The sequence below is a fragment of the Pinus tabuliformis genome, chromosome 5_1, assembly GCF_031772625.1.
Source record: "Pinus tabuliformis cultivar Carrire ecotype Pingquan chromosome 5_1, CPIR1, whole genome shotgun sequence".
NCBI classification, from domain to species: Eukaryota; Viridiplantae; Streptophyta; class Pinopsida; order Pinales; family Pinaceae; genus Pinus; species Pinus tabuliformis.
The window spans coordinates 263264379-263277755 of NC_142305.1; positions in this window are offsets into that span (position 1 = coordinate 263264379).

Sequence of the window (13377 nt, forward strand, 5' to 3'; positions counted from 1 at the left end):
ATTAATATTGTTCAGAACGCAAATCATATTAATAATTGCTCAAAACGCAAGCAACCCAGAAGGGGGCTCAGACAGAGTAAAATCTTCAAATGCAAATGAGAAAAGAACCCAGATAGTATAACCTTGAAAGTGTTAACATTTGTTTATAAAACCGAAAACTCAAAAAATATAGACTGGTTCTGCTAACCAAAAGTTGGCATTACGGCCAGTTCGTGTACAATTTGCCTTTAAAATTAAACACAGAGGCACCATTGTCCAAAGATGCCGAAAGGTTAGATATACCAAAAATTTAATCCACAAATAAATGGAATCGAGTACATAGGTTCCGCCGTGTATTATATTTCACGAAGCCGGACATGGATTCAAGCGAGATAATAAAACCCATATAAGTCGTGAGGGTCCTCTTGGGGAAATACCTCAGAAAATAAAAAAAAAACGATAGAGAACCAGCATCCGGACAACGGACTGCAATAATCACAAATGCGAATATATTAGGGTCGAAGGAGCTTTAGAGCTCTCGCACCGAGGGGAAAATAAAATAAGAGGTATACCTCCTACCTGTAACTGCTGAGAGAGTTGAGGCGATTGAGGTTAACACCTCGATGTTGTGAGAGGGGCTTGAACGGACCCATCTGCATGCACTACCAACAAAGGGAAAACAAATCAGTATGAGTTTCTAACGGGTAACAAATTTAACTCTAAATGCGAACCACAAATAGAGAAGCAGATGAACATTACCTGTGTAAGCTTTACGATGAGCACTCCACGGCCTCCACAAGGTTAACATGTTGCGAGGACGATGCTGGTTGATTCGAATTGGTGTCTGAGCACCAGAGTGGAGTCGGGTAGACCTTGCGAAACAAATGAGCTCCAGACTTGCTTCGGCGGGTTTATGTATTGACCTAAAACCCTCGGGCTTTTCCCAACACTTCGATCCGAGGAGTGAATCCCGATCGTTGAAGTAGAGCGGGAAACTGGAGCGGAGAAGCTGACAAACCAGAACCCGAGGTGTCACATGGCCAAGCGGGCAAGCCATGCCACCTACCATAGTGTGGACCAAAATCATAAAGACAGCGGATGACTTGGCTCTTGCAAGGGCTGCGGCAGGACCACAAATCTCCGCGCAAGGGGGTTGATGAGTTAAGGTTAAATGTAATATCATACAACCCACCATAAACCAAATTTCCTGCAATATATAAACATCAAAGCAACATATAATCCGACATGGGGTAAGGTGTTGGGCAATGCAGCATATAAATTACAAAGTTATATAGTATAAGGTGTTGGATGATGCAGCATTTAAATTAATATGCAATAATGCTTAAAGGGAAAAGTTATATAGTGTAGTAGGGTTACCGTTTATGGCTTTGTAAAATTTTTTTTTATGTATATGTAATGTAGTGTGTGACAACATTTTTCACCAAAATAACCAACACATCTATCAATTATTCTACTTTCCATTTTTCTTAGGAAGAAATTTTACATTTTTTATCAAAAGTACCAATACATCTAATAATTTCACTTTTTGAGCAAAATAACAAATACATCTATCAATTATTCTACTTTCCATTTTTTTGGAAGAAATTTTACAGTTTTACCAAAACTACCAATACAACTAACAATTTCACTTTTTTCACCAAAATAACTAATACATCTATCAACTATTGTGCTTTCCACTTTTTTAAGAATAAATTTTACGGTTTTACCAAAATAACCAATGCATCTCACAATTTCACATTTTTCACCAAAATAACCAATACATCTATCAATTATTCTACTTTCCATTTTTCTTTCTAATAAATTTTACACTTTTATCAAAATGAGCAATACATCTAAAGATTTCATATTTTTCAAGAAAATAACCAATACATCTAATAATTTTACATTTTTCACTAAAATAACTAATACATCTACAATTTAACATAAAAATATATTCTAAAACATTAATACATATATAACCATCAACACAATAACCTAAAATATTTTGCAATGCTTTTTTAATTTTCAAAAGGAACAAAACACATTGAATTTGAAAAATGATCGATGATGATACGCAATCTTTTAAACATTCAAACTCAGGATATTCATGTACTAAAACATACATAATGAAATTATACAGCAAAAAAACAATAAGAAAACAGAAACAAACCAGACCTTCATCGAACGAAAGGAGTTAAAATGTTTCACCAAAGCCTAAAGAAACCTTGGAATGGCGAATCTTTCATAACCAGTATTTTCACCAATCAGTATGACACATTTGATCAGGTTTCGATATGACACTGCATTATTTATTTCATGAAATCACAACCATGACACTGCAGTATTTATTTAATCCAATCACAACCTCAAGCTGCCGTATTTATTTAATGAAATCACAACCAACTAAATAGCTAAGAAATAAAATTTATGACATTAAGCTGTGTAAGGCATTTCAAATAGACAGAGCGGACAAGTGTGTTGGTTTTCCAATACATTTTACAATCATATTTTTTACCAAAACAAACATTTCACAGTTATCACCAAGATAATCAATACATCTACTCATTATTCTACTTTCTATCTTTCTCAAGTAGAAATTTTACAAAAATAACTTACACATTTAACAATTTTACATTTTTCACCAAAATAACTAATACATTTATCAATTATTCTACTTTTCACTTTTTCAAAAAAAAAATTTTACAGTTCTACCAAAATAACCAACATATCAATCACATTTTGACCAAAATAACCAATACATATATCAATTATTCTACTTTCCACTTTCTTAAATTTTTTTTTTACAATTTTACTAAAATAACTAATTCATCTACTAATTTCACATTTTTCAACAAAATAACTCATATATCTACCAATTTTACATAAAAATATATTCCAAAAATTTAATACATATGTAACCATCAATAAACGAACAGAAATATTTTGCAATGCTTTTTTAATTTTCAAACCAACAAAACAAATTGAATTTGAAAAAAGATCAATGATCACAGGCAATCTTTTAAACATTAAAACTCAGGATATTCATGTACTAAAACATACACAATGAAATTATATAGCAAAAAGCAAGAAGAAAACAGAAACAAACCAAACCTTCAAACGAAAGGAGTTAAATTGTTTCAGCAAAGCCTAAAGAAATCGTGAAATGAGGAATCTTTCTTAACCAGTATTTTCACCGACCAGTATTTTCACGAATCTGTATGACAGATTTGATCAGGTTTGGATATGACACTGCATTATTTATTTAATGAAATCACAACCATGACATTGCAGTATTTTTTTAATCCAATCACAACCAACTAGATAGCAAAGAAATAAAATCTAAGACATTATGCTGTGGAAGGCATTTCAAATCGACAGAGCGGACAGGTGCGTTGGTTTTCCAGCCATTCAAATATGCAGGCCTTGTGGTACATGTGCCCGCACTCCATTACGCGTGCCTCCTCCCCCACTTGGTATTTCTCCGCCAACAAATTGGGCACGTTGAATTATTATTGTTATTATTGATATGTTCTTCAGAAATGATTACGCGGGGCAACTGCTGCACGGCGGCTCTATCCGCCGGTAGGATGGCCTGATCATCCATTATCATGATCAAAAGTTGAGCTTGTTCCAAAAAATGAGCTTGTTCCAAAATAAATTCTTGCCTTCTTTGCTGAGCTTGTTCAAAAGTATTGAAAATAAATTCTTGCCTTCTTTGCCGCAGAGTTCGTCTCGCTTCTATTCCTGCATTGTCACTTACAATGCAATTACGCTGTGTAACAGTTGCAGGATTCGCGGAGGGATTCATGTATTCCCACCGTGGAACACTCATTCTGGCTGTTAGCCTTCTCCTGCTGCTCACGTCATTGTCACCATTAGGTTGATTGGAACGAATGATCGCGCCATCCACACTACTAGGTTGATTGGTACTAATGATCGTACCATCCACTCTACTGCTACTCCTGTTGCTCCTCCTGTTATTATCCAAGGTTCTCCTCCTCCTCCTGTCATTATCCTGACTTCCACTGCTATTCCTGTCGCTTTCCACACTGCTCCTGTCATTGTCCACACTTCTACTACTACTTCTCCTCCTCCGAGCATTACGGCGTGGCAAACAGGAAGGGTTTGAGATACTCCTACCTGTTAAATTGTAATCTCAACAGCGCGGAGGTTTTTTTGGAAAACCGGCTCGCAGAAGGCGGTATCCGTGAAGGGGACCCGACACAATCATGTACAACACCAAATCCGCTTTCTCCCCGGACGCTAAGGGTCGATTGGTTTGCCTGAAGACGGTGAGCGAATTGCGTTGGATCGAGGCTCGGATCTGCGTGGAGTTTAACGATCGGGCCCGACGAATGAGGTGGCGACACGTGGCACCGAAGTGACGTCAGCCGACCCCGCCCGCGTCAAAATGAATTTTTTGTCGTTTTGTTAATTGACCGCCGTGGAGGAAAAGTAATGGTTTTTATGGGTTTTACGTGGAATTAGGTGGCGGCCCATTTAATATGGTTATGGGGCATTCGTCCTATATTTTTTTTATATGCTTTTATATATGGTCATGTAAGCTAGCGTGTGTAAGTGGACCTGGTTGCAGTATGTATTGTGCCTGCGCACGCAAAAAGTTTTTAGTGTTGTGGTGTATTGTGGCTGCGGCAGAGTATAGTGAAGTGCGCGTTTGTTTTGGTGATGGGTATTGTTTGTGTGTGTGCACAATTTTTTTATGTAATGGTGTGGTGGCTGCGCAGAGTTCCAGCAAATTTTTTTTTGTAATGTGTATTGTGGCTGCGGCAGCGCACAGTAGTGCGATTTTTGTAAATGCACAGCAGTGCGATAAAACAAAAACAGGGATGTAATGTTTTTGCTCGCCATTGTAAAACAGAGGTGCATTGTAATGGTGTTGAACCAGTGCACGTTTTTTTTGTTCATGGAAATGTATTGAACGCACAGCAGTGCGAAAAGAATTTGAAAACAGGGATGTATTGTATTGGTTTGCCATCGCAAAACCAAGAGATAGCATGAGATTGGTTTTGTAAATACCCACAGCAGTGGAAGACCAGAAGCGAGAGAGAGACAGAGTCTCTCGAGTGAATCCCTCTCTGCGTAGAGGATGAAAGTTGTAACGGTTTTTTTTTGTTTTTAAATCAATAGAAATGTGTTGTGACTGTGAAATGGATTGTGTTCTGAGTTAATTTGTTTTTGATAGCTTCGCTGTGCAAAGCTCCTGGAAGAGATGAAACAGAGCATTGGCTCTGTGGTATTTGCTTGATTGGTTTTGGTATTTTCTCCATTCAAAAATACCCAACAGTGGTATCGGAGCTAGTCCACGCTCTTTGAAGACTCAAAGAAGCTGAAGGAAGGTGTTGTTGTAGCAGTCAAACTTCTCGAGCAGTGTGAAGACTCAGCGAAAAGAGTTAAGGTATTTTTCAAAGCTTTCCTTTCTGTTACTCTTAAGAGAAGAGTCAGTGATTTAAAAGAAAACACAGTCAAGTATTTAAAGCCTAGATAAGAATGACAAGGTCAAAGAAGAAAGCCTCCAGGCCTGTTAAAAATGTGTCTCCCTCCTCTATTAAAATAGAAGACAATTTATTTGAATACATTTTATTTGAAACCCCAAAGTTTGATGGAAACTTTGATGTATGGGAAATAAAGATGAGGGCTTTCCTAATGTCTGAGGGGATTGAAGTCTGGGAGTGAGTGATTGATGACAACAAGATGGATATAGAATCCATGGAGTATGATGCACAATCAACAAAGACTATCTTGAATGGACTCCCTGATTCTGTGAAGAAGAATCTAGGAAAATACACATCAGCAAAGGATATATGGGACAGACTGCATGACTTTCATGCAAAGGGAGCACTGACCATGACAATGAGTCAAGAAGAACCCATCATAGAAGCTGAGAATGAGAAGGTTGACTTCATCAAACTTCAAGTAAGAGAAAGGGATGAAGAGCTTGCCAAGCTTAAGAAGGAACTTGAAGAATGCAAGAGGAAACATCATGAAGAAGTCATATCCATGACAAATCAGCTGAATGAAGCAAAGAAGCAGGCAGATGTCTTGACAAGTCAACTTGAACAAAGGCACATGAGAGTGAACAAACTTGTAGAAGAGATTGGACAATACAAGGTAGAGGTCTCCTCCCTTAAGTCTGAACTACAAGAAGCCAGGAAGCAGGCACAAGGAGCTGAAAAGAAAATGAAGAGCAGTCAAGCAGAAGATGAAGAAATCTCCAAAATGAAGACATATATTATCTCCTTCAAAATAATAGCAGTTGAAGCTACTCCTAGCAAGGAAGAAACTGAGGGACGGCTAGCAAAGAAAAATAATGAATGTGAAAAGTTAGAAGAAGAGATTGTCCTCCTCAGGAAGAAGGTTGAAGGGATGAACAAGATCATGAAGAGCTCTCAAGCTTTGGATGACATGCTCAGCTATCACAGATCTCCATCTGATAAATCAGGACTTGGGTATGTAGGTGAACCCTCAAACAAGGATGAGGATGCTTTAAGTAAAGGAGATGTGAAGAAGCCAGAAAGAAGGTGTGATGCTCCTAGTTCCAGCAAAGGCAAGGAGAAAAATGAAGGCTGCAATAGAAGAAATCCTACTCCATGTAGAAAACCAGCTCCAAGAAGAAATGTAGCTGATGGCAAAAAGGCAAGAGGCAATGGTGATCATCAAAGGATCTCAAGGTAGCAAGGATTCAGAAGTACATCAAGGAAACCTCCATCATCTAGGTACAAAAGTTCATTTTATGGTTATTGTTATGCTTGCTCAAACTTTGGTCATATGGCAAAAGACTGTAGAGCATTTCATAAAGATAAATGTTGTGGTCTTCGACAACCTCCAAGAAACAATTTTAGAAGAAATCATGAAATGTCATTCATGAACAATGTTGAATGTTTCAAGTGTCATAACATCGGGCATATGGCATGTGACTGTAACTTGACATGGGCTCTCACACAAGCTAGACCCATGCAAAAGAAGAAAGTTACACAAATATGGAGAAGGAAGGTAATACAATCTAAAAACCCCTTGAACTCCCCAGTGGATCTAAATTTATTTTGAGAAGAGTCTGCCAAAAGAAGACAAGCATACATTAAAGGGGAGCTTGTAATTTTTTGTTTGCTGAACTGTATTAACAGTCATTTGTTGATGGAGGATGTATTGCAGCGCAGCAGTTGCAAATGAAATCTTTGTTAATCCCTCTGAAAGGTAATATGCAGCAGTGATGAAATCAGCAATGTTTTTTGCTTTGTTTTTATGCAATATGCACAGAAATGCATAAAGAAGAAAAGATGGCAGCGCTGAAATGTAAAGAGCAGCAGCGAGATAAGAGAAAAATGCAAAGCATGGAGACCCTCACAGCAGTGGGAAGATAGAACACAAAACAGCAGTTTGAAATTTTTTTTTGTGGAGCACATGGATTAGAATGAACAGTAGTTTGAATTTTTTTTTGTGGTGCACATGCATTGAAATGCATAGCAATGGAAGGTAGTTTCCTTTTATGTAGTATGAGAGAATACACTCACAGCAGAGTGAGTATAATACACAGCAGATTGAAATGTTTTCTATTGGGAATGAAAATGCAAAGCAGTGAGAAGAAAATGAGAAGAAGGCAAAACGCAGCAGAACGTAAATGCCCAGTGGCTGAGAATGCAATGAAATTCTTTCACACAGCAGTAAAAAAAATGTAATGTTTTTTTTATGCAATGCAGCATGCAAAGAAATGCATAAAGAAAAACAAGGACAGCAGATTTTTAATGCACACTGGATGTATAAGAATGTGTGTGGCAGCAGAAAGCCAAAGGAATTGCACAGTAGTGCATTGTGTAAAAAAAATGAAGACTAAGATTGTGTGAAGCAAGGGTGCATAAGAAAAGGCAGCGGCCTGTGTTATTTTTTTGTGGAGAATGAAGTGCCAAGAGTATGGGCACACAGCAGTATGATGAAACAAAAGGCAGCGACAGTGCAAATTGCAGAGGCAATGCAGCAGCAAGAAGTTATGGACAACAGCATGATGGAAAGAAGGAGAAGCACACAACAATGCAAATAAAAAAAAATTCAGCAGCAAGAAGTTTTGAACAGCAGCACATGCAAAAGAAATTTTCCTTACAGCAGTAAAGGTAAATGTAATGAATTTGTTGTTCATTGAATTGAAATGCAATATATGCAACAGCAGTGAGTGTAAGAAATGTTTACACACAGCAGTGTAAATTTGTAAATTGGGACAGTGTAATTGTTCCAGAAAAGACAGAGTATTTTGTCTTTGAAAAGTGCAGAAGCAGTGCAAGTGTAGACACAACAGTGTGGGATAGACACAGTAAAGAAGATGGCACAACAGTGCAGCAGAGAATATGCATCAGCATAAAAGAACATTGTAACGAGTTTGCACACACATCAGTGCAGTGATTGTTTGTTTTGGAACTGCATTTGAAGCAGTCATTTGGTGAATTCCTCTGTTGAGAGGAAGATGCTTTTTAACATTGTTTGGTAAATCCCTCTGTTAAGAGGAAGATGTTTTTATAACAGGTGAATCCCTCTATCATGAGGAAGGTGCTCTTCAGCACATTGTGATGGTGAACCCCTCTGTCATGAGGAAGGTGCTCTTAAGCACAGTCACATGGTGAATCCCTCTGTCATGAGGAAGGTGCTCTTAAGCATATTGTTATGGTGAATCCCTCTGTCATGAGGAAAGTGCTCTTAAGCACAGTTTCAGGTTAATCCCTCTATTAAGAGGAAGACAACTTTGTTTGTTTGTAAACTGCATCAGAAGCAGTTGGTGAATCCCTCTATGTGAGGAAGATATCTTTGTAACAGCAGTACTGAGGAATCCCTCTATGTGAGGAAGTGTTTGGGTATGTCCTAATGCCCAGCAGTTGAAATTAAAGGGGAGTGTTAAATTGTAATTTCAACAGCGCGGAGGTTTTTTGGAAAACCGGCCCGGTCTCCCCGCACCACCATTCGCAGAAGGCGGTATCCGTGAAGGGGGACCCGACACAATCAGGACGCGCCACGCGTCCCTTGTACAGCAGCCAAATCCGCTGTTCCCCGGAGGTTAAAGTTCGTTTTGTTTGGGCGAGAGTGGTGTGCGAATTCCGTCAGATCGAGTTTGGAGGCTCAGATCGCCGCGAAGCTGCGCGGACTTTATCGACTGGGCCCGATGCGCTGTGGTGGCGACACGTGGCACCGGCCTACGTCAAATCAGATTTTGCGTGGTGTGGAAGTTTTTTTTGTTGACCGCCGAGAATGGAAGAATTAATGGTTTTTAATGGTTGGTCGTAGTTTTTTGGTGGATGCCTTTAAATGGTTATGGGCACATTATCATATATTGTTTTATATATGTTTTTACGTAGTGTTTTGTTGGAGGCCCTTTAATATGGGTATGGGCGTATAGTTTTATATATGTTTTTTATATATATGTTTATATATGTTAAAAAAAAGGTCTACGTGTATTAGTTTTATGCATTGTGCATACGCGCAGTAGTTTTGGTGGAGTTTTGTAGTGGTGCCTGCGCACTATGTTTGTTGGAAATGTATTGTGGTAGTGTTATGTATGTGCGTAGTGTATTGTGGTAATGTAATGGTGTGGTGGCTGCGCAGAGTTCCAGCAAAGTTTTTTGTAATGTGTATTGTGGCTGCGGCAGCGCACAGTAGTGTAATTTTTTTTTCTTTGTAAACGCACAGCAGTGCGAGACATCAGGAACAGGGGCTGTAATGTTGCTTTGGCCCCTCAATGTAAAACTGATTATGTAATTTCCACAGCAGTGGAAAATCTGTAAGAGCACAGAACGTTGTTTAGTGAATCCCTCTTTGGACAGAGGAAGAAATATGTATCAGTGTTTTGTTCTAAATTAATAGAAATGTCTTTGTGACTGTGAAATGATGTCTTATGAGTTATTTTGGTTTTAAAAGCTTCCCTGTGTAAAGATCCTGGAACAAATGAAACAGAGCATTGGCTCTGTGGTATTTATTTGTTTGGTTTTGGTATTTTCCCATGTAAACAAGAAAAAACATAACAGCTAAGGACCCTGAAGGAAATATTTAAGTGGCAAAGTGTAAAAATATTTAAATGAGGAGGGGCAAAAAGAAAAAATATAACAACGAAGCACCACACACGAAATATTTAACTCGGAATGAGTAAACATATCTAAGTGGGGAGGAGGAGGGTACCAGGGAGAGCACAAAGGACCAGAAATAATAATTATCAATTAAGAAAAGAAATAGGATAAGAATGAGGTTAAAGAAATAATAAGAAAGAAAAATAAAAAATGGTTTGTGGAAAAGTTGAGAGGAGGTTGATATTTAAATTAAAATATAGACTTTTTTGTGGGATTTATGAGTGAGACATTTTTGGGTTATTGTCATAAGGTTCAAAAAATAGCCTGGCTCCCCCAACCATGGGAGAAAGAGAGATATTTTCCATTTAATTTTATCTAAAATAAGAAGTTTGATCTTGGGTATTGTGTAGACTATTCCAATCCGTTACTTATTCACCACGGTTAAAAAAACAGAGAGAAAAAGAAATAAAGGAAATAGTTTCCATTTTATTTCATCTAAAATTACAAGAGTTTGATGTTGGTCATTGTCTAGATTACTCAAATAAGTTACCCATTCACTATGGCTAAACAAAGAAAGAGAAAAATATAAGGAAACCTTTTAATCTAAAATCTGGGATTTGGCTTCGAGCATTGTTTAGATTACTCCAATGAGTTACCCATTCAACCGTGGCTAAAAAAAGAGCAACAGATAAGAAAATATTGAGCAACAGATAAGAAAAAAATTTCCGTTTAATTTAATCTAAAATTCGGGTTTATTTTCCATCAAATTTTAATCTAAAATTTGGGGTTTGAAGTTGCAGATAAAAAAATACATAGCAAAAGATAAGGAAATGTTTTTCATTTTATTTCATCTAAAGCCTAAGTTTTTTTAAGGTTCTTAATCCATTTTTATGTGCAAAATTGCAATTTAAACAATGAAAATTGACTGTCTCTCTGAAAATTGACATTCTCACCCAAAATTGTGTTGCTGGATTCACACAAAAACACGAAAATGTAGAATAGTTAGATTGTGTTGAAGCAGTTTATTGAAATAGATGAGCATAGATCCATCTTTACTCTGGATCTACCAAGCACCGAGAGGGATAAAATCTTTTTTCACTTTATGCTAGTTTGCATATCAAGATATTTGATCCCTCTCGCAGATCTAGAGTAAAGATGCACGGTTTAATTTCCCCTTTAAATAGGCTACATTCGTGAATACCATGGGTCAATACCATTGGTTCTCAATACCAAGGGTCAATACTATGAGCCATATTTATTTTTATTAATATTAATATTAGGGTAAATAATGTTTCTTTTGCATGGTATTAATAGTAATTTGGCCCATGGTATTCGGCCCATAGGATTCACCTAAATAAAACCTCACTTTTGAGTGTTCCTAAACATAAAGTGAATTATGGAGTAAATATAATATTATTTTATTTTTATTCGCTATACCTCCAGTTTATTTATATTTTTATTAATTTACCATACCTCTTTTATAAATATGGTATTTTTCCCATGGTATTAAAATGGTATTTGGACCATAGGCTTCACCGTAAATATAAAGAGGCTTATGGACTAAAGATAAAAAGAGGATTTATTTATTTATATTTTTATTTATTTACCATACCTTTGGAGTAAGTATAAAAAGTGGTTTTATTTATTTGCCATACCTCCACTTTATTTATTTTTTTATTTATTTACCATACCTGGTTTTTTAGTGTTCATAAACTTCTTTATATTTTAAATTTATATTGTATTTATACATAATAATAATTAGATTGATTTCTAGATGGGGCTCACATTAAATTAAAAATGTTAAATGTTAAATATTACATGTTAAATATTTACGTTTACGTTTATGTGAGATCTTAGCACAATAGTGGATATTGGGTTTTCATTATTCACTTAGTTTGTATCTATCTTCTCAACTAAAATTTATTGGGTTTTTAAAAAAATCTGAGAGCTACTTGAATTATTTGAGAGAAGTAAAAAGGTGGTGATGCATTGAAGATTCGTTGTTTTTGCAGAGGAAACTAGTTAGGTGGATTTCTTATTTCCAAGGATATGATGGGTAGGGATTCAAATAACTTGAGAAATGGGTGTATTGAGAATGGCATACTTTTAGGCTAGGTGGTGGTTAGAATGGGCATCGTGGTATCTATTAGTGTATCTTTTTTCTATAAACTTGGTCGATAAGTTTATCATAAATTTGATGAGATATGTTTTGGCATTGATGTCAACAAGGATCTATAGTGGGAGTGGCATGGCATGAATATTGACATAGATGAACAACACGATGAATCTTGGGTTTTGTGTTTCTCTTGGATGTAAAAAAATTTTAAATTTAGGAAATAAATGCAAATTAGCCATGACTAAATTGTTTCCACAACCCATATCTCCATTTAGCCATTTCTAAATTGCATTCATAACCAATATTTCCATTTAGCCATGGCTAAATTGCATCCACAACCCATATTTCCATTTTATAAACACATCTGCAACCTAGATTACTCATTCACAATCAATGTCTCTATTCCCATGGTTTTCTTTTTTGGGGGCTAATTCTCTTGGTTTAATGTTGGTGGTAATTATGTGGTTTTGGTATTAGTATCATGGCTCTCCAAGTTAGCTTAACCATGATAAATTCTCATGGAATTGATGGTGAACTCCTTCATTTGGTTCCTATCGAAAATACCATAGACTTTCCCACAGTATGTACATAGTCTTAATGACTATATATATACAGACCATAATTGACCTTCAATGGTGCATTTGTGACTACTGTATGATTCGATCTAGCATAAAAATGATGCAAAGAGGAGTCTTGTTTTGGTGCATAGTCATTTTTCTCTTGTTTTGTTTTGGTGTAGGGTGCATGTCTCAATCTAATAGTAATCTAATTAGATGCAATGGGCATAAGTTTGCGATCTGGGGTATGGTTGTTTATCTAATTGGATGTAAGACCTATGTATCGTAAAGTGAGAAGAATTGGTGTAATGATGAGTGATTATGTATAATCACATGGATGATTGATAAAAATATGATGTTTCCTTGAAGTGATGAAGATATGGTGCATTCTGACTTAGTTTTCATATATTTTTCTTTTAGGATAGTGAAAAATTCTTTCAAAATCAATGTGATTTGATGATATGGATTCATTGGCATAATATTGTTTTCTTTAGCATAAAGAACATTTCTCTTATCTCGCTGAGATTATTTTAATCTAGTTGGTGCATTCACGGTTGCATGAATGATATAGAGTTTGTATGGTAATCATTGCATCCTTTCTATCTTCTTCTTTGGGTTATCATGGATGTAAAAGAACTAAATTAGACCTAAGAAGTGATCTAAGGTG